The following is a 25,954-nucleotide window of genomic DNA, read 5'->3' on the forward strand; positions in this document are numbered from 1 at the left end:
CTTAAAGAGGCATATATATTTGTCATAATTTCCACTGCAAATACAAAAATATTGAGACAAAACACTAAAACTGATAAAGGAATTTAACATGACTTCAGGATAATGTAGCAATAAACTTATTAAACTTCTTATACCCCAGTAATTACTAATTGCAATTAAAACAATAAATACCATTTACAATATCTTTATCTCTATCTCTATCTACCTAGAGTTTCTAGTAATTAACCAAATAAAAATTGTTATGGAGAAAATTTTAAACTAATCTTACCTAATAATAGAAAAACATGCAAATTGACTGTACCTTCTCTATGCCCACCAGCCAATCAGATGAGTATGCAAATTAACCAAAGATGGTGGTTAATTTGCATACGTAGGCGCCCAGCAGCAATCAGAGCCTGCAACCAGAGCTGAGGAGTCCCCTGCACAGGCCTAATGCCTCAGCCACAGGCATTAGGCCTGGGCAGGGGTGGAGCCACTGATCGTAGGGAGCTGGGGGGTCCCCTGCCCTGGCCTAATGCCTCGGCCACAGGCGAGCACCTTTTCTGGCTGCTCATTGGCTAAGCTCCCTGTATGCCACTGGTAATATTCTTAGTAACTTGGATAATAAGAATCCAATAAGGTGATCTAGGGTTTTTTTTACTACACTCCTGGAGAAAAAAAGGAAGGTCCACTGCTGGAGGGCTAAGAAATGTCATATCCTGCCTTAGCTGGTTTTGCTCAGTGGAATATGCTTCAGCCTGCCCACCGCAGGGTCTGGGTTCAATTCTGACTAAGGGCATGTACCTAGGGTGCAGGCTCCTCCCTGGCCTGGGTCAGGGCTCATGCAGGAGGCAACCAATCAAAGTGTTCCTCTCACTTTGATGTTTCACTCTGTCTTTCCTTTTCTCTTCCACATTCTCTAAAAATCAATGGAAACACATCTTCAGGTGAGGATACAAAAAGAAAGAAAGAAAGAAAGAAAGAAAGAAAGAAAGAAAGAAAGAAAGAAAGAAAGAAAGGTCATATCCTATGAAAGACACATCTTGAAAATGCCTAAAGAAAGTTGTCATTTTTTCATGGTGAAAGGACTGGAGTCCGTGTTAATGAAAACACCTTGGTGGCTGTGGTGATGGCAGTGGCTGCAGCAGCGGGGTGATGGGGCTGGTGCCTTCCCCTGATCAGCCCGGTCGCCTCCCACAAAGGGAGGCCAGACTGTGGCTTAGGCCCGCTCCCCAAGGGGAGCAGGACAGCGGGCCTAAGCCATCAGTAGGACATCCCTGAGGGCTCCCAGTATGTGATAGGGGGCAGGCTGGGCTGAGGGACCCCCCCCTCCAGTGCACAAATTTTTGTGCACCAGGCCTCTAGTAAAGAATATAAAAGAAGAACTAAATAAATGCTCAGCTATACTCTCTCTACAGTGGGAATGACATAACAAGGCAAAGATATAAGTTCTCTCCAAATTACTTAATAAAATTAAATATAATTCTAATCAACTTATGTTTATAGGTTAACAAAAAAAAAAATAATAATTAAGCCCTGGCTGATGTGCTCAGATGATTGGGCATCATCCTGTGTACCAAAATGGTTCAATTCCCAGTTAGAGCACATGCCCAGGTTTCAGGCTAGATCCCCAGTAAGGGGTGCATGTTTCACTCTCATATCAATGTTTCTCTCTATCCTTGTCCCTTCCTCTGTTTCTAAAAATTAATTTTAAAATCATTTAAAAATAAAATAATTTAAAGATTTTCATACAATAAAATTTAACATAGAGGTAAGATAATTTTTTCACAGATGATCAAAAAGAGAAGACTTTCCCTATCACATGTTAAGTCATATAGGCAAACCTCAGAATTTAAAACAGTATAATTCTAACATAATAATGGATTAATGAAACAAGGAAACATATTAGGGAATATAAAACAGAAGTATTATATAGGAATTTAGTATCTATTGATTTGGAAAGAACAAATTATGACCACCTAGAACAGTGATGGTGAACCTATGACACGTGTGTCAGAGATGACACGCGAACTCATTTTTTTGGTTAATTTTTCTTTGTTAAATGGCATTTAAATATATAAAATAAATATCAAAAATATAAATCTTTGTTTTACTATGGTTTCAAATATCAAAAAAAATTTCTATATGTGACACGACAACCGGGGTTAAGTTAGGGTTTTTCAAAATGCTGACACGCTGAGCTCAAAAGGTTGGCCAACACTGACCTAGAACAATGATTTCCAATGTATGGTCCCCAGACCAGCAGCATTGGAACAACTTGAGAATTTATTTGAAATGCTAATCCTTGAACTTGACCTCACACTCACTAACTCAGAAATCTGGGGATGGGGACCTGCAATCTGTGTTCTAAAAAGCCCTCCATGTGACTCTGCTGTACCCTCAAGTTTGGGAATCACTGGTTTGAACAAAGTGTTACCATGTTTGCATAGAGCACCGGGAGACTATTTACAAAGGGTCTGATGATCAAGTTACAGAGGATTGGCTTAGTTAGTGAAAAATAAAAGCAAAAAAAGCTATTTTATTTAAGTTTAAGTGGGAGTTAATTTTTATTCTGTGCGTGAGTTTTGATTGGCACTGACACTGACCTTTTAGAAGTGTGAAGCTCCTGGCACAAATGCTTTTAATCTGGCACAGATTTTTGACCTCATCATTGATGGAGGGTTGGCATTTCTGATATACAAAGGCAAGCCTATCTGACCTTTTTGCATTACAATGATTGTCATGATTGACAGGCCATGGCCTCTGTTTAAAGAGATGTGGCACTGGGCACCCTCAAATCACATAAAGAACCTTCCTCCTGTCCTCTACAGAGTGAGCATGACAGATTGCCCCATCTGGTGATACCCTGAGCTCCTGTTGTTTCAGCGAATCTCGATGACTCTCAGCCTCCTGATGGTGACAGACAGTGTGCAGGTTGGCAGCTGCCATTCTGATGCTCTCAGCATGCAGTGATGCTGCTTTGACAGCCAAGACCTTTCTTGAGCAACAATGAGAGTTGATTTCAACTCATCAAGGAGATCACTTTGAAATCCTTCACCTAGACCAGTGGTTCTCAACCTTCCTAATGCCGTGACTCTTTAATACAATTCCTCATGTTGTGGTGACCCCCAACCATAAAATTATTTTCGTTGCTACTTCATAACTGTAATTTTGCTACTGTTATGAATCATAATGTAAATATCTGATATGCAGGATGTATTTTCATTGTTACAAATTGAACATAATTAAAGCATGGTGATTAATCACAAAAACAATATGTAATTATATATGTGTTTTCCAATGGTCTTAGGCGACCCCTGTGAAAGGGTCGTTCGACCCCCAAAGGGGTCTCGACCCACAGGTTGGCGACCCACAGGTTGAGAACCGCTGATCTAGACTGTATACTCATGGCATCCTGCTAAGATAATAACAAGGATGAAGGGACCAAAATCCTGCCACCTTATAGCTCCTTTTTTGGATATTAATTTTAAGCTGTTTATTAAGACTCAGAACCTTTGACTCCCTCCTCTCTTTCTGGCCCAAGAGATTCAGACAGAGAAACCTGCTTCAGGAAGGAGATTTTAGGATTCTGCCTTAGCCTAATTTGAATGAAGTATGGTAAATAGAGAGCTGCAGGAAGGTGCCTGTTAGCTTGATACCCCTTGTCCCATTGTTTCTGAGTCACCCAGCAAGGATTTCCCTGCCTTATGAGTTCCCCTCTTCCTTAACTACCTGTAAATCACCCATTCTCACTTTTGAAATCCAATACCTCCTTACCTGCCTTTTCTCCTTTGTCCAAAATGTTTCATATACCCAATGTTGCCTTGGGAATTTTCATATTTATCATGTCTATATGAATTCTCCATGCACTTGTATTAAACTTTGATTTTCTTCTGTTAATCTGCCTCTGTTAATTTCATCATTAGTCCAGCCATAAGAACATAGAAGGTGGGAGAAAAAATATTAATATTTTGTTGGCCCCCACATAGGCAAGATACCATGAGGGAGTTAATACTCTTGAGTTATGATATCAAAATAGGCTAAAAGGAGATGTTTATACTTAACCCATACTGCCTCATTTCACTTAAAACCATCATCACTATCATCATCATCACTTGCTTAGCCAAGCGCATTGGAAGGTACCAGAAGAAATGACACAGATAAGAATGAGATTCACCCACAGGGTACTTACAATCAATTGGAAAAAAGATGTTCCAAAGTTAACATCTAAAGAAGCAGCTTCTATTCAGCTCCAGCTTATTGGTGTCAGATAGGAAAGAGGCATTCTACTTTAAATGTTTTCAACTAACTCAAATCTGAAAACCCATACACCCCTATGTTATGTTAGGGAAATAGGACATATTTGTATGTTGGACACCAGCCCTCTGGCCAATCATTTAAGCATCTATTAAAGGTATTATTCTTGTTCATATTTCACCACCTCATGATGTAGCCAGTGGAAATGGGGTCCCTGTGGTGTCATGAGAAAAGCATTTTGGGGACCATGCATAAGGGGATGAGATGTAGTGGTAAGGTTTATTGCAGCTGGAGCAAGCACAAATGACTGTACAGGTTCAGCTCCATCCTGCTGTGAAAGAAATCTAGCCTTGTCTTCATCAAGCCCAGAAGAGGGACAGTGTCCAGAAATTCTGTGGCAATTGTTCAGTCCATATTAAAGCTTAGTCCAGTTCAACCTTTGTCCCTGTCTGGCTAGTCTCTGTTGCTGGCTGTGCTATGGCTAACACTGCACTGCTGTCCCCAGGCTCACGCTTGGAGCCTATGCTAGGAGTCCACACAGCTTCCAGGCCCACATGACTGCTATGGCGAGAACACACAAATGAACTGGGCAAGCTTGCATGAGTGTGTACGTGTGTGTGTGTGTGTGTGTGTGTGAGAGAGAGAGAGAGAGAGAGAGAGAGAGAGAGAGAGAGAGAGAGAGAGAGAGAGAGCACTCTGTTAAACTTGGATTATATTATCTGGGGCTTGGGAAAAACCAGGTGCTCTTTCAAATTAACCAATCAACTTCCCAATCCTTCATGTGCTAGAAAGCTGTTGCTGGTGAAAATGAGTTCTTTGAAGTGTCAGGAGAAAAGAATTTCAATGTGCACATGCATGGAAGAAGTTTAAATGTAGTGGTAAGGTTTATTAGAGTGAAGGGAAATAATACATTTCAGGGATATAGAGGGTGGTCAGGCTCTAGCAGCAAATGCCCTGAACTTCCTGATAATCCTCCATATATATTTTTTTTGGTTCTCAATAAAGAACAAGCTGTCATTTACTATCCAACCTATTTCCTGATTTTTTTCCAGGCTTGAATTTTTCCCCTAACCAATCCTTTTCCTGGACATACCAGAATCTTACACCCCCTATCCAATCTGATTCCTTTCCCAGATTTCTCCAGGCTAGATTCTGCCCTTTTATGTTGCCGTTTTGGCTCCTACTGCACATGTCTCAAAGCTTTGCTATGCCATCTAGCTTCTTCTGTGCATGCACTCAGCAAAGGAATATTCCCCTTACGCCCTTCCACATGTCTGTCCCCACCCCTAGATTTCTGGTAACTGGCTGGTTGCACACCAGGGAGACTCTTCCTGCCTGTTCCAGGATTGCTTGGAAATTGCCTAAGAATTAAGTCCCATGAGTGGAGAATTCAGTGATCTCCTGCAGATCCTGAATGAGCCTGTGAATGATGTAGCTTCTAGTGAAGCAGGCCCCATATTTGATTCAGCTTCCCTATTTTATTAGGCCTAATAAAGTCCGGTTCCCTTTGCTCCCTTCCTTTACAAATAACTAGCTAACTACCTAGGCTAACAATGATGCCCTCTAGTAAAGGTCCCTCTCCTCTACCACCAAAATGACCCAAGCATTGATTTTGAAGAAGATATATTATGAAAAGAGAAAGAAATATGAGACTAAAAATTCATTTTTTAACTCTAATTGTGGAAGTATTTTTGTTTAAGAAAGAATCTCATCTGAAAAATTTGTAGGCCCCTAAAACCAACTGAACCATTGAAATACCCCAGTTGAATCTAGATGTTTGTTATGGGTATGGTTTAATTCAAGTTCATCATCTCCACAATCCAGAGGTACACATCCTCTGTAAGGCAAACATCAAAATTACATTAAGCCTTCATAACAAAGAAAAAATCAATGATCACAGCTGCCAGCATCTAATTCTCCTAATTGCTAAAAGGAAATTTGAACAGTAGGGAAAAAAAGGAGATTCAGGGCACCACCTGGTTTGACATTTCAGACACATAAACATGGTGTATTAGGAAGTTGTGTTAAAATGGTGGAGGAAAACAAAGACAAAAGGAATGCAAAACAAATTGCTCCATTATCACTGGTTCCCTAACTTGTATATGAGAAGCCCCTGGAAATCTTTTAAAGGTCCTTCTACCAGGAGCCATAGCCCATATTAATGAAATTACCATTTCTAGTGCCAGCACTCAGGCATCCAAGCCTCCACAGGTAGCCATGTTTGAGAATACAACGCATTAATAGGTAAAGGGTGTCCCCCAAAATGTATACATACACTTTAAAACATTATACAGGCAGTATTTATTAAAATTTAATTTAAAAATTGAACCAGCAGCTGTTAAAGTGTGTATACATTTTGAGGGGACAGCCTGTATATTTTTTGCATTCCTCTAAGATTCTGAAATGTAGGGTACTGCTGAGCTATAGACCAATTATTTAAAACAAAAAATGAGAGGAGATAAAGCAAAGGCAGGAATAAGATTTTAATAACTATAGCCCTCACCCCTGAGGTGGGAACATCACTCTGCCCTGTGTTGTTGTTGTTGTTGTTGTTGTGTGTGTGTGTGTGTGTGTGTGTGTGTGTGTGTGTGTGTATTTCAGAGAGGAAGGGAGAGGTAGAGAGAGCCAGAAACATCAATGATGAAAGAATCATTGATTGGCTGCCTCCTGCACGCCCCCTACTGGGGATCAAGCTTGCAACTTGGACATGTGCCCTTGACCAGAATCCAACCCAGGACCCTTCAGTCTGCAGGCCAACACTCTATCTGCTGAGCCAAACCAGGTAGGGTCTTTGCCCTGTTTTATTCAAGCTTCCCCCCTTTAAATTCTCAGCCAAATTTCAATTACCATTTCAATCATGAAATTGAACTCCAAACACTTCATTCCTGGACTATTGAAGATTTTACCAGTTACCTACCTCTCTGTCCATAGTTTTTTATTCCATCAATCTTTCCTGTGTAGATGCTGCCATCTTGCTGTAATCCCACCATGATCATTTTCATCTCTGCTCTAAACTTTGAACAGCTTCATTATCTCACAACATACCTGAGCTCTCCACAATTACCTTATTTATCATGTTGAGTAAATGTGAATATAGCACTTATTTGTGAAAGCTGTTGTTCTTAGCACTTTATAATATTTTCTTAATATTCTTGGCAACAGTATGAAGAAGGTATTTTTACTATATTCAATGAAAAAATGTGGGAAAGGAGGCTGAATGAGCCGCAATACCTTGCCCAGAGTTAGAAGATGGTCAGTGATAGTGACTGACATTGGACATAGGAAGTCTGGTTCCAGAGATTGTGCTTTCATTCTCCCAGCCTCTTCCCCTCATCCCTCTGCTCCATCTTAGCCATCTCCTCAATCATGCTTGCCTACACAAATATTGCAAGCTCTAATCTGAATACTGTAAACTCTGCCTTCCTTGGTTTTTACCCCCCGCGCCCCCCCCCCCCCCCCCGCCTTTCTTTCCATATCTTCTTCCTTGGATAACTGTGAACTTTTATATGTCAGGCAGATATATTTTTTTTCTTAACTGCAACAGAAAGCAATTTAGTGATCCAGTTTTTATAAGTTCAATATAAAATTTTATAAGTTCATTCTAAAATTCTGGAGAGTTTCTGCCACAAAGAGGCTATCAACACTAAAGAATCATTATAGAACTATCTCACTCTCCAAGGACCAATGAAAATCCCATTCTTTCCAGTAACCCAGGCCAGAGAGATTGTTCTGTCTCCTCAACTTTATACTTTACATGATATGATTTATCATTTGGTAATTGTTAGTTGGGGTTCTCTAGAGAAATATAAGCAAGAGGAAATTCTGAGGAAGGGTGAGAAAGAGATTATGGAAAGTGGCTAAGGTGGTTATGGAGGCCAACAAGCCCCACAATCTGCCACCTGAAAATGGAAGGACCAGGAGGTATAATTCAGAATCCAAAGACCTGAGAACTGGGGGCCTCTGGTATAGTCCCAGAATCCAAAGGCAAAAGAATCAGGAGCTCTGATGTTTAAAAGCAGAAAAAGATGGATGTCCCAGCTCTAGAAGAGAGAGGAAATTCAGCCTTCCTTCTCCTTTTTGTTATGCTAGGGCCTCCAAAGGATTGGGTGATGTCCACTTACATTGTAAGGTTAGTTCTCTTTATTTAATCTACTAAATCAAATGCTAATCTCTTCCAGAAACACCCTGCCAGACATATCCAAAAATATTTTTACCAGCTATATGGGCATCCTGTAAGGCCAATCAAGTTGACACATGAAATTATCCATCACAGTAATCAACTCTGTATATTATGCTTGTAGGTGACTATTCCATCTTTCCACTGGGGGGAAAAAAACTACTTCAGGACTCGCACCATTCATTTTTTTATTTATTAAACACTCATTTTTGGAGTCCCACATACTCTCAAGCACTTTTGTGTGTGCTGGGAAAACACCATTGAATAAAACAGAGTCCCTGTCCTTATGGAACTTACATGACCAATAGGTCATCTTTCCTCCAGTACCTACTACCATGCCTTACAAATAATAGAAGATCTATAAACAATTGAAAATAATAATAGGAGTGAAAGTGAAGAAAGATTTGAGCAAGAAGGTAAGAGTGATAGAAACAGAGACCAATGATATTGTCATAGCTTTTGGAATATCAAGGAATAATTACTTTTTCAGAAAAAAAATTTAATTTGAAGTGATTTAAAAAAATTTTCTACCATCTTTTGTAATCAGGTTGTCAGGGTCAGGAAAGTTTTATATACAAAAATGGGTATGGAAATGATATTTACTCTTTTTTTTTTCATCTTTAGTGTTGAAAGTGTTACTTTAGAGACTTTTAGAAAATAAGTGATATGTCCATTTCTAGGGATGTGGTCCACAGTCTCATCTCCATTCAGAGAGGAAGCAAGTTAGTTTCCTAAAATCCTAAAGTGATTTTTCACGCTTCACCCTAGTTAATGACAAAGCTCTAAAAAGATTGTGGGACTTTTGCCTAAAATTAGGTTCCTGATCTAAACACTTGGGCAATTTTTTATTTTAAAATGAAATTATAGCCATTTCCAACCCTAAATAATTTGTGCCAAATAGATTTTACATGTGATATTTATGACTCATGTACACTATTCTGTAAAACTCCCCCCTAAAGGCTCATTAAATCTGTTTTATGTGAATTTTTCTCAGCCTTGCACTTTCATTAACTGGAAGGAAGAGAATAAAGCCTGCTTACAATGCCACCAGACCCATGCCAGGGCCCTGACTTGACGGATGTCTTCCTAATAAATTATATATATCGTAAACAAATGGTACGTGCCAGCCCAAGGTTTTTATTAATTTTTCATTAATGAAATGCTCCACTTAGCTTGTTTGACATTTAAGCAAGCCACATAAATTTAAACTAGAGGTCACCATAAAGAAAGCATTGGCAAGTGTCACAGAAGGAACAAGCTAGCGGCTGCTCCACCTCTTCACTCAAATCCTGCCCCAACCATGTTCAAGTTTACCACCAACAGATTAATAAAATATGTAACAAGTAAATGATATTATAATTAGCTGTTAATGGCTGAGTTGAAATTTAGTGTTTTATGCTCTTTAAAGAACAGTGTGTGTTTTTAATAGTTCCTACTTCATTTTTGGTTCCCTAATGGACAACTTAGTAGTCAGATGTCTGGGGGGGCATCTTAATTCTGAAGGATATAAGTGCTGTGTATTTAACTTCCTTCCTATTTCCCAATATATTGCTTCCACATGAGTTTCATGTTCCTAAATTAAAACAAAATAACTCTGAATTCTGCAATGCAGCAGAAAAAAAAAATACTCTCAAACTTCATGTAGTTTAAAATACAGTCCAAACCAAATCTGTACTGGTGATCCTCACTTCAAAAAGGGGGAAAAGATTTGGCTTAGCGTAATACTCAGCAGGTCCCTCCATGCTGCCTCAAAGGGCAAGAAATCCTTCTTTTTACAGCTTCATAGTATTCTATTGTGTGTAAGTATACCACAAATTTTTTATCCACTCATCTACTCATGGACACTTGGGCTATTGTAAATAGTGCTGCTATAAACATAGGGGTGCATATATTCTTTCTGATTGGTGTTTCAGGATTCTTAGGCTATATTACTAGAAATGGGATCACTGGGTCAAATGGCAGTTCAGAATCTAATGAACAAAATAAACTGGCAAACAAAATAGATCCAGAGACATGGAAGCAGGCAACAGACTGATGAATCTCAGAAGGAAGGGGGAAGGAGGGAGTAATTAACGAAAGACCTTATATTTATACTAGAGGCCTGTTGCATGAAATTCGTGCATGGGGGCGGGGCGGGGGGGGGGGCTTAATCCGGCCTGCACCGTCTCCAATCTGGGACCCCTCGGGGAATGTCTGACTGAAGGTTTGTGCCCGCACTTTTAACAGATGACAGCTCCATTGTTGTTTCTTTCTTATGCTTAAACCCATTGGAATTGGTAGGTATTCAAAGTGTGTATACATTTTGGAGGGACACCCTGTATATGTCTAGTCAGCAGTGTTAGGAACCAATGGCAGATTTGGAGGCCCCAAATGGAACCTCGCTCACTTCCTGCATGTCTCCCCACTCCACTTTCCACCTTCGTGGGCAGCAAGAGAATCAAAGTTTGCTCTCATTTACTCGGAAAAACATGCCCTGTCACCTGCTGCCTGGCAGGAGTGAGTTAGGCCCCAAGTGAGCGAGGCTCAGTCAGGGCAGCCTTCGCTCATGGGTGCCGGCACTCAAAGTGCACATTCCTCCTCTGCAGTAGCCCCGACTATCCCACCGTTTCACTGAGAGGACAGAGCTCCTCACCTCCTCTGGGTTCTTGATCTTGAACTCTGACTGAAGGCACCTCAGTGAGGGCCGCCCACACCCACCAGATGTATCTGTCTGCACCTGCTCCCACCTCAGAACCTGCATTAGCCCCATGGAGGTGATCTCAATGCTGCACTGGCCTCCACGGGAACGGGGCATCACCACTCCGACCTCTCACTGTCATCTCACAGGTGCCCACCCTCAGCACCCAGAACACCCAGACACTCTCCAAAGGATGTGAGCACATCAGAGGGGATGTGAGCACATCCTGTGGGGGATGTAGGCATGCTGGGGTTGATGGAAGTGCGGTGGAGGGATGAGAGGGGGGAAAACTTGCGCACACCAGGGTCAGGGACTGTTGAAGGTGCGCGTGGATGACAGCGTGCTGGGGGACGTTCGCACGCCAGTGGGGGAGGAGAGGATGTATGCACTGGAGGCCTCCGGCTATGCAGATCCACAAAACCCCATGGCGTGGCCAGGAGGCCATCAATCTGACCCACCATGGTGGCTGTCCCTGCGATTGCGCACCTTCTGGGCCAGGAGGTGGGACTTGCGCAGCCACTCCTCTCCTCGGCGCTGATGGCCTGCTGGCACTACTTCAGTTGGCCTGCAGGCTCCAATAGGCACACTTTGGCATGCTCACAGCTGCCACCGACACCATGTGGGGAGTACAGGCCACCCTCTGCCAACCCACCTCCCCCACCCAGAGACTCTCTGTGTACACTGTCCACAGGCCTGGAGCGGCCTGGGCAGGGTGGGATGCCTGAGCGCACTGCCCACCAGCCCAGAGCTGCCCACCGGCCGCTCCTGTGTGCTGCCCACAGGCCCTCCACGGGTGGGGCAGAAAGCATGCATCATTACCATAATGATGACACAAGCGTCCCAGCCGGCCACTGCCATCTTTTGTCCCAGAGTGACCCTCAATTTGCATATTCCCTCCTTATTGGCTGTGGGCTCTGCCATCTTTGTCATGGAGATCGGTCAATTTGCATATTCCTTTTATTAGATAGGATATGCATAATCCATAGACAGATAATAATGCAGTGCGGTGAAGGCCTAGAGCAGTGATGGCGAACCTTTTGAGCTCGGCATGTCAGCATTTTGAAAAACCCTAACTTAACTCTGGTGCCGTGTCACATATAGAAATTTTTTGATATTTGCAATCATAGTAAAACAAAGACTTATATTTTTTATATTTATTTTATATGTTTAAATGCCATTTAACAAAGAAAAATCAACCAAAAAAAATGAGTTCGCGTGTCACCTCTGACACGCGTGTCATAGGTTTGCCATCACTGGCCTAGAGAGAGGATAGAAGTGGGGTGAAGAGAGTCAATGGGAGAAAAAAAGGGAGACATTTGTAATACTTGTCCCCAAATGCATTTTGCTAATAAAATATTACATATTGTATGACTTCAATTATATGACATTCCATAAAAGGCAAACATATAGGGACAGAGTACAGATCAGTGGTTGCCAGGATTTGGGCATCTGGTATTAGATTAATTACAAAGGGAAGAAGAGAAATTCTTTGGGTGTCAGATTTATTCTCCATTTTGAGTGTTGTGATGAATATAAAGACCTATGTATTTGTCAACACCCATTCAATTTATAAAGCACAAATTTTATTGAATGTAATTTTTTTTAAAAAAAATGCATAATCTTATGACTGAAAAATTCTTCAACTTCACAGCACTTAGATGCTATTACAAAAGATAAATTTTAAGAATATATTTAAAGTAAATTTCATTACATTTTGCCATAGTGTCCTATTATGTATTGTAGTGGATAAGACTGCTTAAAACAAAGAAATAATTTCTTTAGAAAACAGCCAGAATTCAGGGTCAAGATATCTGTGCCTCATTTAAGTACAAATTTGAAATAGGCCTAATCATTGAGTCTGAATCAAACAATCTGTTTTTATGGAATGATTTTGACTTCCCACTCTGGTCATGAATATGTTTTGTGCTAGCCTGACAGAACTACAAACTGCAAATTCTTGGAATAAGTATGACTTAATTTTTTCTTACATTATATTCAACTGCCAATTATCTTAGACAAATAATAGTGTAAGGTATACATGAGTTGCTTATATATGGAAAAATATAATTACCACAAAAATGACACCAGTGGTAGTTCTATATTCTGTTGATCCTTAGCACATCTTTATTTATAATGATAAACATAATTTATCCTAGTTCTATTGTCATTAAAATTATTATATACAAACTGTATATAATTTTTAAAACAACATAATCTACTTTCTATAACATGTAGTTGAAAAATCTAAAAGTATTTACTAGTATTGAGGGGTCGAGGGAGAATTAGATATGCCTTTAAAGCCAGTGTGATATTTCCTATGAATTATTGCCATCATCATGTCCTTCATCTATATCCATATAAAAGCAAACATGAAGATGTAAGGCTACAGTTTGCTTAGACTTTAATTAGACTCAGTTATGAACTATGTGCTGATCAGGATAAAAACATTTGAAAGGAAATGAACAAGCATTTTTTTTTAGAATGATAAACCCTAGAAATTAAGAAACACAGTAACAAATATTATAAAATACTGATAGACCTGAAATTTCTAAATCTAAATGCATAATTCATGGACACAGACAATAGAGTGGTGAAGGTCTGAGATGGGGGTTGGGGGCGGGCTGGAGGGCTCAATGGGGGAAAAACTGTGGCATATGTAATACTTTCAACAAGATTTAAAAAAAAATGTATCAGAATAGAGTCCATGAGAAAGGAAAAGTTTAAAGTTCTAGAATGAAGAATACTAATATAAATCAAGATGGGAAATGTTGAACTTCTATACTGTGTACTTAATCACATCCATTGATACAAATATGAGTTGTCTTGCTCAGCTCGGGCTGCCGTAATGAAATACTATATAGAACGTTCTGGAGGATGGGATGTCCTTTTCCTGGTGTGTGGACCAACAGCTTCTTGTAATTGTTTCACAAGGTGTGAAGAGAGAGAACTTTGGTTTTTCTTCCTTATCTTGTTAAGTCATGGAACTACCCTTATGAGCTCATCTAAACTACTTCTCAAAGACCTCCAAAATATCATCACAATGGGGACTAGGGTTTAAATATGAATTTTAGGGGACATAAACATTTATGCCAGAAAACCATACTATAATGGATCATTTACCTAAATATATAATGACATATGTGAAAGCCTGTTGTGGTGGTAGATGTGGAATACCATTACTATGAGGGTAAGGCAAACTACTAACTAGCAAGGGAAGAACATTTACAGACATTGTAAAAATTAGTCAGAAGACTGGAGTGAAAATGGGCAATAAATACACCAGCTTGTAGAAACAAACCCTTCAGTGAATCATGAAAGACAGCCAGCTAAGCATACATTAATTGAATGAGGCTCTGGAACATAGATTTTAATAAAATTCAGCTCACTTTTTAATTAGGTCACATCTATAAAAATATATGCAAATGTATGGGCTTTAAATGACTTTGGCAGTAAAAGTCTAATACATCATTTGTAGAACCACACAATTGTGAACAGACAATTTTGTGTATATTCATCTCAATCCCATCATTATACAATATTCATATTACCATAGAAAGCTGTGACTCTAGATGATGGTGATGATTTTGCCCTGTCAAGGTAATTTAAATGAAAGCAGGTAAGGAGGCAGCAAATACAAAAAGAACTTGTGTCACTGAACAGCAACACTTGCTTTGAGAATCTCCTTATTTAAATTGATTTTTCCCCTAAATTGAAGAAGGATCTTATATGAATTTTTAGGATAATATTTTTGATATCTACATGTAAAAATTTTTCCCACATGCACATTTTATATATTTATGACATAAAGTCAAAAATATGATTACATAGTCTCTGAATTACTTCAAATTCTACTCTCACTCCAATACAGCCCAAGTATCTTAGGCTGAGGAGAAAAAAAAAACACACACACAGAAAGAATGTCTGTGTGGCTGGTCATAGAGAGCTAAGGCAAAGAATAGATTATATAAAGCCTTAGAGGCCAGGGAAGGACTTTGAATTTTAAGCATAGCAAGAGTCAATGGGGACTTTTATAAAGAAGAGAAATAATACATAGGTTTTTCATCCAAAATATAAATTATCTACTGATTGGTTTATATACTGTAGGTGGGAATTAGTGGAAGAAACCAGGTTAGAAAATGACTGCATCAGTCCAGAAGGGCTGGGTTAGTGGAAGCAGATGTTTCCTGTGAGGTAGAGTTTATAGGAATTACTGAAGAGCTGAATGTCCTACCATTTTGCCTTGATTCATACTGTTGACCTGACTGAAATGCTGCTTCTAATATCTCTTCCTATATCCTATATAATAAAAGCCTAATATGCTAAGTGTCCAGTTGTCTGGTTGGCCATTCAACCAATCAAAGTGTAATATGCTAATGCTACACTAAGGCCGCTCAACCACTTGCTATGATGTGCACTGACCACCAGGGGGCAGACACTCAATGCAGGAGGAGCACTGCTCAGCCAGAAGCCATGAGCAGGGCTCACTGCTGGTGAGTGCAGCGGCGGTAGCAGGAACCTCTCCTGCCTCCACAGGAGCACTAAGGATGTCCAACTGACAGTGGGGAGCGAGCCTAAGCTGTCAGTTGAACATTCCCCAAGGGCTTCCAGACTGTGAGGGGGCACAGGCCAGGCTGAGGGACTGCCCTGAGTGCACGATTTTGTGCACCAGGCCTCTAGTATATTCAATACACACACTTAATGTCCAGCTCAAATTCCCTCCCCATGATTCCTCATTAGACCACTTCATTCCACAATAAGTGTATATTGTCTTCTGAAGTTATGCTCTTCTTTCCCAGCATTCTTCAAACTAATAAATCCTAATGGCCAAAGACCAACAAGAATCAATCTAGATTCCACAAAGGTTAGGATCATTAAATTGCTGCTACAAAGAGGAATAACCCCCCAAAGAAATCACAACGTGTTTCACCAAAAAAAAAGGAAGACATCAAATATGACAGGACTTGGTAGAAGGGTGGAGTTTGGATAAACTTTAAATAAAGCTTTGTTCCAAACAAAACAAAGCAAAGCAGCACCTTGAACAAACATTTAGGCTTAGACTTGCGCTAAAAAATGAGAGTTGGGGTCCCATTTCCTTGGAAACTACAAGTTAGAAAAATGTGGAATTTTGTGTCTAAAACCCTGTTATCGGAAACTCTGAAGCACAGCTGAAAAATCACAGCTGTTTCTCTGTATCAAAATGATTCATTCAGCTGAGGCCTTTCAGATAAGAGTAGGATTTTTCCATTCTCATGATATGATTTTAAACAGAAAAGTTTATAATAGTTTATTATTTTAGATGTTTTCAAGACCGTATCATCTTATTAATAAATTAAAGCCGTTTTGAGAGACGGTCACTGTATACTCTAAAACCCTGGTATTCAATGAGAGATGATGAGTCATCTTTTTCTAAGGTGGGAGAACTCCTGATTATATTTTTCTTGTAAAATTAAATTTAAAATAGTAAATGCATTTCCGTTTAAAAATTGTGTGATAATTCAGAATTAAGAAATATTGCGATGCACTAGGAAGTTGCATACCAGATCACTGGAGACATGGAAATGTACCACCGAGCATCTGTTTGTGTGTTATCTATTCCAGATGGCCCACCCAAAAAGATCCTCAGATTTTTAGTATTCACATCCCTTAGGCAAATTCTTAAAAATACACAAACATGGGTTTTATTGTGGATTTACTTGAACCAGAATCTCCAGACCTGTTGTCTTGGACCTTTACAAAGTTTTCCAAAAATGCTGGTCTATTGTGTATATTGTATTAGTTTCCCATGGCTACTGTAACGAATTATGCCAAACTTGGTGGCTTAAACAATAGAAATTTATTGCCTTCCAGTTGTGGAGGCCAGAATTCCAAAATTATGTTCTCATCAGGCTGTGCTTCCTTCAGAAGCTCTGGGAGAGATTCCTTTCCTTTAACCTCCCAGCTTCTGGTGATGGTAAGCATTCCTTGACTTATGGCTACATCTGTCTGCATAATATTCTCTGAATGTCTGTTTCAAAACTCCCTCTGCCTCTCTAATATAGGGAAACATGAGTTTATTAAGGGCCCAAATAGATAATCCAGGATAAACTTTTCCTGGTAAGATTCTTAATGTAACCCCATCATTTGCCATAGAAAGTAATATTTACTCTTTGCCCTCTTAGGAATATTTGAGCTCCAAGGATTAGAACATGGATGGATATGTTTTGGTACACCATCCAGCCACTACAAATAGCTTCTTATACAGTAGAAATGGAACCACTGAATTATTTTTACTATGTAAACAGCAATTTAATTCTGTTTTTCTATCAGTTTTCCAAGAATATGTTTTGTGCTATTTTAATTAAAGTACATATTGGATCTCAAACTATCACTATTGTTCCATGAATCCATTTCCCAAATACTTATTTGGAAACTATTTATGTTATGTAAGACTCACAATTGGCAATTGCAGTTATTTAATACTAGGGGCCCAGTTCATGACATTTGTGCACTGCAGCGGGGGTGGGGGGTGTCCTCTCAGCCTGGCCTGTGCCTTTTCACAGTCCTGGAGCCACTGTGGGGAGCAGGCCTAAGCCATCCTTAGCACTGCTGCAGAGGCAGGCTGCCGCGCTCTCCAGCAGTCAGCCTGGCTTGTGGCTGAGCAGCAGTCCCTCTATGGGAACACACTGATCACCAGGGGATAGCTCCTGCATGAGCATCTGCCCCCTGGTGGTCAGCAGGTGTCAATGCGACCGGTCGTTCCACCATTCGGTTGATTTGCATATTACCCTTTTATTATATAGGATGGAGAGTGTGCTTTTGTTATGACGCATAGCTCTGAACACTGAAAGTTGATTGTGTATGTGGCAAAGCACCTGTATCCCACATAGTTTATAACAACCATGTTTTATTTCATGATTACATTTACATCCAACACAGGGTCAGAATGGTTCATTCTATTTATTCTGGGACCACACCTGAACGGACCCCCACTATTTGGAAACATATTGATCTTAGAGTAGAAAAAAAGAGAGACAAAGTCACAGAAAGGCTCCAAAGATTTCTGCTTAACAGTGACCTGCCGGAAGCCGGTCCATCCTTGCTGCTTGACACAGTCGCTGCAGGAAAGAAACATCTGCACAGCATATGTTTCAAGGGACCTGGCGTATATAGCATACTGTTTTCTTAATATGTTTGCTCCCCTTAGCGCTGTGTGTTTTAACCAAGGTCACCTCTCCAAGAAAGGTTGTTTCCCCAGGTAGGAATTTTTCCCTGAAGTCAGGGAGGGGAGGAAACTCCTTAACTAAGTGCCAGGCGGGTAGTTAATCACTACAAACAATCATGCTTAAGCTACATAATCTTTACTCCCTGGAATGGAGATAAGAAACGCCCTAACCTTTGTAATAGAAATTGACAGGATTAAAATCAACTGGTATAAATACGGATGTAACAAGACAATAAACAGCAGAACCTCTCTGGAGATCGAGACCAGAACTTGGCTGGAGATCCTGGCCAGGCTGCTGATCAACTGAATGCTGTCTCCGTGTCATTCCTTCTTCCCCGACTCCGTCTACACCTTTGGGGATCCCTGGACCTGCTGGGGTTGGACCCCGGCAGTGACCCACATTCTACTAAACAAGACATGCAACATGGCCAAGATGTTTGTCAAAAGGTCTGGGCTGTGGGGAAGAGTAGGAGAAGTAGTAGATCTTCCTACAGGAAGACACTGCACATATTTTTGAAATAATAACTCAAACAATCATCTCTAGATCCTGGCTATTTGTCTTATTAGGAGGCTGTTGAAGATATTCATGTTGCTTCAAATAACCCTGCTCTTACGAGTTTGTTTCCCTTTAATAGATCCTCTCTGATAATCAAAGCCTTGGCCAAATTGTTTGGATCATGGCAGAGTCGCTATACTATATCACAAGAGTTACGGGAATGCTGAGGATCATTTACTGACTAGCATATTAAAAAAGAAAAAGCCATGGTATAGAACTTTCTGTAATAAAAATTTCACCGCTATCAGAATGCCCCACACATAACCTCCCTTGTTTGCTAGATTCCTCATCCAATGTATTCACCATTTAAAAGTCCTAGATTGGTGAGCATGTTTTTCATTATTCTGTCCACCATTATTAATCTCATCTATAGCTCATATAATTTTATGTGAGGCAATAAACAAACACATGGGGAAACAAGAAAATTATTAAAAGAATCTCATAAAAATTAGGTCATTAACTACGGAGCACCGCTGTGGCAGGTTGCAGTTCTAATGATGGAAGATGTGATTAAAAAAATAATTCAAGTCTATAATACATTGTAGGGATCTATTTCTCTCTGTAACCAACTTACCACAGATCGATAAATTGTCACCAGACATCTGTGGATATATGTAGCAGAAATTCACTAGACTTCTGATCACTAGAAACATCAGGATTGCTTAATGTAGTAGCTTTCTCTAAGTCTCTACAGACTAGCACAACAGGTGATGTTAAAGCAGGCAAGAATTAAGCAGAATAACTTGCAAAACACACTATCAATCCCTACTGACCATGAATTTACAGTTAACAAAAGAAAGAAAAATTAGGCTAAATGTTCTTTAATTCAAGGGTGACATTTCTAGTTAAGTAGCCCCTCTGGTTCAATGTGACATTAATCCTTTCTCAGGAAAGGAGCCGCAGCCCTTTCAGTGACGATATGTAAACAGTATATTTTCCAAATACTATTTTTGTAGGGTACCTTTTTGGGGAATAATGGTAATAAAAGTAATCAAAATTTCATAAATCAATGGTGAATACATCTCTGATGTCTTAATCAATTTCAGAATATTTTCTAAATATTAAATGAGAACAAAACACTACCTACATTGCTCCAATGACTCAAGGTCAGGGTGAGAGGCATGTGACTAAACAGAAGTTTATAAGAGAGGGATATATAAGAGTTGTTGGATTTAAACTCAATGTGCAGCAACAGTTTGATATTCTGGCCCAAAGAATGGAATCTTAGATCACGGTAAAGTATGTATTTAGTAACAAGAGAGCAGATACTTTTGTTCTATGCTAGGAAATTCAGAAAAAAAATCTGAATCATAATGCTTCATTCTGGATATGGTATTTTAAGTAAAACATAAACATAAAATATGATAAAAATCTAGAAGGAAAAAAAGGATGATAGAGGATATAAGTTATACCATATATTTTTACTCAAAAACAAGTACAAAGAACATGTATGAAAGGAAAGTTTGGGGGAACCACATCTATATAGGAAAGGAATAGATTAAGATAGAAAATCAAGAGATGACTTCTTGAAATTGAGAAAAATCTACAGAGAGAAAAGGCATTTATTTGATTTGTCCTTTGTAGCTTCAGAGAGCAGAATGAGGACTGAGGTAGTAGCTATGGAGAAATAGATTTGGACTTTACATTAAGTCAGAGAAACATCTAACAGTGAGATGGATCCAAAGTATGAGGGAGCAAAGAATTCATAACGTTAGGCATGCAGAGGGAGAGAAACAATGCTCCTCACTTCTGAAGAACGCAAGACAAAAAATAACTTCTTTGGCTGAAATATTGACCTAGATGCCCTTGAGAGTGTTGCCAATGATTGGATTCATTGAATTTATGATAAGGTTTGCAACTGCTTTAACATCTCACAAGATATCAGGATGTGGACGTATGTGGAAGGCACACATGTGGCAGCAGCAGGCGAAAGGAAATCACACGGAGGGAAATCACACAAATTGGAGGCATAGGTTTGAGTTTGTGTTTTGCTCAAACTCATCAGTAATTTGCACTTCACAAGGGATGAAATATTCCCCATGGATATGCAGCTCAGAGTCGGGAAAGGATTACAAATCCCTATGAGAATTTTGAGTTTATATGTATTAATGACACATCACTACTCTAAACCTTGCTTAGTTAGCATCCTAATTATTACAACCCGTCACTCACACATACAGGAAAGTAGGCCAGAATGGATAGACAATATTTCTCCACTTGTAAGCTTCTTTGAAAATATAACCTAATTAAATAAAGAACAACACAATGTTAAAAGGATAATTTGCTATGGAAACGGAATCGCACAAAACATTACTCTTGCACGTGTCCTTAACATCACAGGCAGTCTCCCATCCCAGAGTCACTGAGTTTAGAATACAGGCCCTGCTTCAGTGATTCCAGTACTTTAGGCTCATTCTGAATTTATTTCCTTTTCCTGCTTTTAGCTCTTCTAGGAACAATGCCTGGCTCTCTCTTTTACTATGTGCTCAATGTTGAATTCTGCTACTCTGAGCTGGATCAGTCATCTGTGAACATTTATAATATTATTCCAAAAAAAAGGGAAGACTCCCAGTTTCTCATGTTGGCTTCTGTCTTTCTTCTATTGCCATGTATGAGAAATCTTTCCTGGCTTTCAAATTCAGAAAAGATATTTTCCCCGTGGTCCTCAGCCCCTACTGCTGTCAAACGCTCTAGTCACGTTCATGTGTTGTCTTATTTAAGCCTCTCAGTGTCCCCATAAACAAGAAAATGGACCTAGAAAAGTCTATCATCTTGCCCAAGAAAGCACAATTAAAGCTTTCCTGGGAATCAAGTATTTGCCTGGCTCCATTCACTGTGAGGGTGAATGTGTCCACATAGGCAGCGAAAACAAATCCCGGGCCAACAGCATAGGGTCCATATAAACTTTGACACTATTCTTCAGAAAAGCTTTACTGCAGGTTTTTTTTGTTTGTTTGTTTGTTTGTTTTTTGTTTTGTTTTTTTTATCTAGGTAATTATTAAAAAAGGAAATTAGGAATGACTTATTAATAGACCCTGATAACTTGAAAATGATGTTGAAATTTTATTCTAGAGCATTGTCAACTTGCTTTGGGGGAGGGGGCGTATATTTGGTAACACCCTATTTATAAAATTGCTTTATAAGAAAGCACAAGAAAACAAAGTGAAAAAAAAATATATCCATTAAGATCGTGGACTCAAAGTGGCCTAAAGAACGGAAGTTAGTCCTTCAAAGGGAATGCAGCTATTCAGTCATGGCTGAAAACGATTGCCTGTTACTGAGGATCCTGAGATGGTAATGAGCAATAAAGGAGATCCTTGGATGCAGTCACATATAGTATTGTTTCTGGGTAAAGAATGACTTTTGTTTGAAAATTTAAGATGACTAATAGAAAAAAATATACCACCCTCGGAATTCAGTATGGCTCTTGCTTCTGCAGCCTATGTTGCAAGTAGTATTGCCAAGGTGTCAGCAGAGTTGAGTCCCAACTGCAGTGCTGCACCGGGTGCTAAACATAAATGATGCATAAAATCCCCATAAAATCCAACTTAATCAGAGTGGCACTGGAGCCTCGGTTTTAGTGTTTAAATTTAGGAAGTCCAGTCTCACTTCCAAGTACAGCTTCCTTAGTGAGTACTGAACCACAGCAATAATGGCTGGAAAAGCTTCCTTATTCCATGATATTGGCCTAGTTTGATATGTTTATCATTTTTTATACCAGCACCAATGCCAAAAGCAGAAACAGGGGACCCTCATCTTTCCCATCTTTCAGACGAGATCGGGCGCGTTCAGGGTGGTATGGCCCTAGACATCTTTCCCATCTTTCAGTGCGAACTGGTTCTTCCCTACTTTTACTGTAACCAAACAACTTTATAAAAAAGGGCATGTGATTACTGTGTTAAAGAAAATTAAGGAATATCATAAGACATTTTCAATAATTTAGAAGTAGCACTTTCTACATTCGAAATAATAACAGCATTACTATAGATTCTTCTAACTATTGCTATAAACTTAGCCAAGATTTCAAACTATAATGTAAGTTGAAAATGGGACAGAAATTTCTCCAGATTATCACATAATATCTTATTATTGTGAACCTTTCAACAAGAGGCTTGCTACAGGTTAGCTGGGCAAGGTTATCATAGTCTGTCAATGAGGTTTCTAGTTAGATTTGAGGCATTTTTAAGACATTTATTTTTTCTGCCTTTAACATTATTTTCCAAAGTTAATCCATGTAGAATAAATACTCACAGTCATGTAATACTCACTTGGATTCTTTACTTCTCAAAATATTTCATTCACTTATACTCTCCTTTAAAAATGCCATTTTAAAACGTTAAAAAACAGTATGTCAATGTAAAATTTTACATATTACACTTGACACCTAATTAAGGGTCTGCCAATTTCACTTTATGGAAGAGATTTTTTAAAAACTTTTACCCCAAAATGAATGTCGAAGTACTCATCAGTACTATCCTTCTGTTATCAGTGGGGAGCTGTCCTTGTCCCCATCTATTGCTGGTAGAAGTGGGCTTCTTATAATGTCATGAGAAAATGAATTTTCTGAGACTCACATAGAAGAATGAATGGCATTTATTTGTGTGGAATTAAACCCCTGAGTGCCCAAGGTTCCCTTTCCCTCTGTCTCACCGCGGAAGAAGTCCAGCTGTGTCTTTAGCAGAGCTAGGATTAAAGACATTGCCCAGAGTTTCCATTTCATATTTGAACAGTCAAGTCCAGCATCAGGCTAGCTCAGTTTGTGTTCCCATATGTGCTCCTTTATGTGTGGGGCCTGCACGGTTGTGGACCATGCTGCTTCTAGGGCAGCGGTTCTCAACCTTCCTAATGCCGCGACCCTTTAATATAGTTCCTCATGTTGTGGTGACCCCCAACCACAAAATTATTTTCGTTGCTACTTCATAACTTTAATTTTGCTACTGTTATGAATCGTAATGTAAATATCTGATATGCAGGATGTATTTTCACTGTTATAAATTGAACATAATTAAAGCATAGTGATTAATCACAAAAACAATATGTAATTATATATGTGTTTTCCGATGGTCTTAGGTGACCCCTGTGAAAGGGTAGTTCGACCCCCAAAGGGGTCATGACCCACAGGTTGAGAACTGCTGTTCTAGGGCCATGTGCAAAGAAGCAGGAGCAAAGCCAGAGGAACAAGAGAGAGAGAATTCTTTTGTCTTGGGGTTATGTATTCCTAAATTTTGCACCTTGCAGTGGCTCTGCCCCACCTAGCCAATGCTCTTTGCTCCAGGTTAAACTGACAGGCACCTTCCTTACGTCACCCTGACTTACTGTTCATGCACTCATTTTCCCCTTTGTCCAGCCCCCTCCCCCAGTGGTCTGCAGGGAATGGACAGGTGGTTCCTTGGGGAATGTGAAATTGCAGCTTCCTGGTGAAGCAGCCTAGATGGACTTGTTTATAATATTTGGCTTCCCTTGTACTCCTTTTATATTATTATTAATAATTAGCTAATTACAATGGTAAGAGCTATGCTCACAGTCCCAACCACATGGGAACAGTTAATATATGCTATTGATACATGTACATTCAGGCTTATGATTACATTTCATATATTTGAGTCATGCAAATTTCTCTCTATATGACCGCAAATCGAAAAGCAATCAGTGTTTGACACAAGTTAAGGTTTTGACCTACAGGTTTTGGTCAGAGGGTCATTATAAACTCAGGAGACTTTACAAAAGGTCTCCAAATGTTTGTTATTGTTCTTGTTGGTTGTTCGTTGGTTTGTTTTTTAAAAAAGATAAACTTTTCTGGGTAAAATAATATTTATGTCTTTCTTTAAGAATTATTTCCCCACAAAACTCCCACCCCCAGCTGAGAACCACCCATTTCACTAGAAGGAGGAACCATGCCATTTTCCCCTTTGTAAATAATCAGTTACCAGCACATGTGGTATGTCGAAATAATGAATACAAAGTGAAAAAGTGAATGCCAAGAGCTAATCTTGCTCATCTTCAACGTGTGCTAGCAAATAAACTGATCTATCTGTACATCAACTGTGTGCCTTTACTGCAAGCACCTAAAATTATGAGGTGCGCTTATAGACTCACTTTGTCATTTCAATAACTGAATGATGAAGACCGGAAGTGGCTATCAACCCATGTATGAAAACTGGAGGATTCAACTTTCCTCATTGTCTTTACAGATTTCAGGTCTAAAGACCTATGTTTGATTTATTTTTTCTTTACATTAAGTCAAGATCATTTCCTGGCTTTTAAATACTCACCCTAAGCAGAATGATAAAAGCTAAGCTTAACTGTCTTCTAAATTTTATCTCTACCCAGTCAACTTTACATAAGTTTATACTCACCTGTGAAACTTGACCTGTTGGTATTCTAGTCAAACAGGTGTCAACTTATAAATGGCCAAATAAATATTTCAGGCTTTGAGAGCCAATTGGTCTGTCACAACTATTCAACCCCTAAATTTATCACAAAAGCAGCTGTAAATCATATGTAAACAAACAAATGTTACTGCATGCCAATAAAATTTTATTTACACATGTATAGACAGCAGTTCAAATTTGACCCACACACTAATTGGCCAACACCTGCTCTAGAAAATCACACTGTACCACCAACAGAGAATTCATTGAATTATATGTGAGTATACAGATTATTGGACACATGCATTAATATGCCCACAAAACCCATTTGATAAAATATTGTTGGGAATTTGTTTCTTTTTCTCTTCTTTCTCTTCCAGCTATTTTTGGGATATCTGCAATCAAGACACGCACTCTTATTATCAAATTATATTAACAGTTTGAAGTAACCCAAATTTATAAAAAGATAATGCTTTATTTATATCTGTATTTATTATACAGATTTCATATAAATACATAGATATATGGGCAATTTGAATTGAGCCAAATGACCTCACCTGTACCATTGACTATTTATTTATTCATTCATTTATTCATTCTAGAAAGACAAAAAAGATTTGAGATACACCACTTCTGAGTTAAGCTTCCCATTTCCTGCATCTTCTGAAAATTAGAAGCAATGTTGCAATTTCTGCTAGCCTAAAACCATATCCCCTCTCTGCAAGCAGTAACTACA

The sequence above is a fragment of the Myotis nattereri genome (genome assembly GCF_964212035.1).
Source record: "Myotis nattereri genome assembly, chromosome: 1".
NCBI lineage: Eukaryota > Metazoa > Chordata > Mammalia > Chiroptera > Vespertilionidae > Myotis > Myotis nattereri.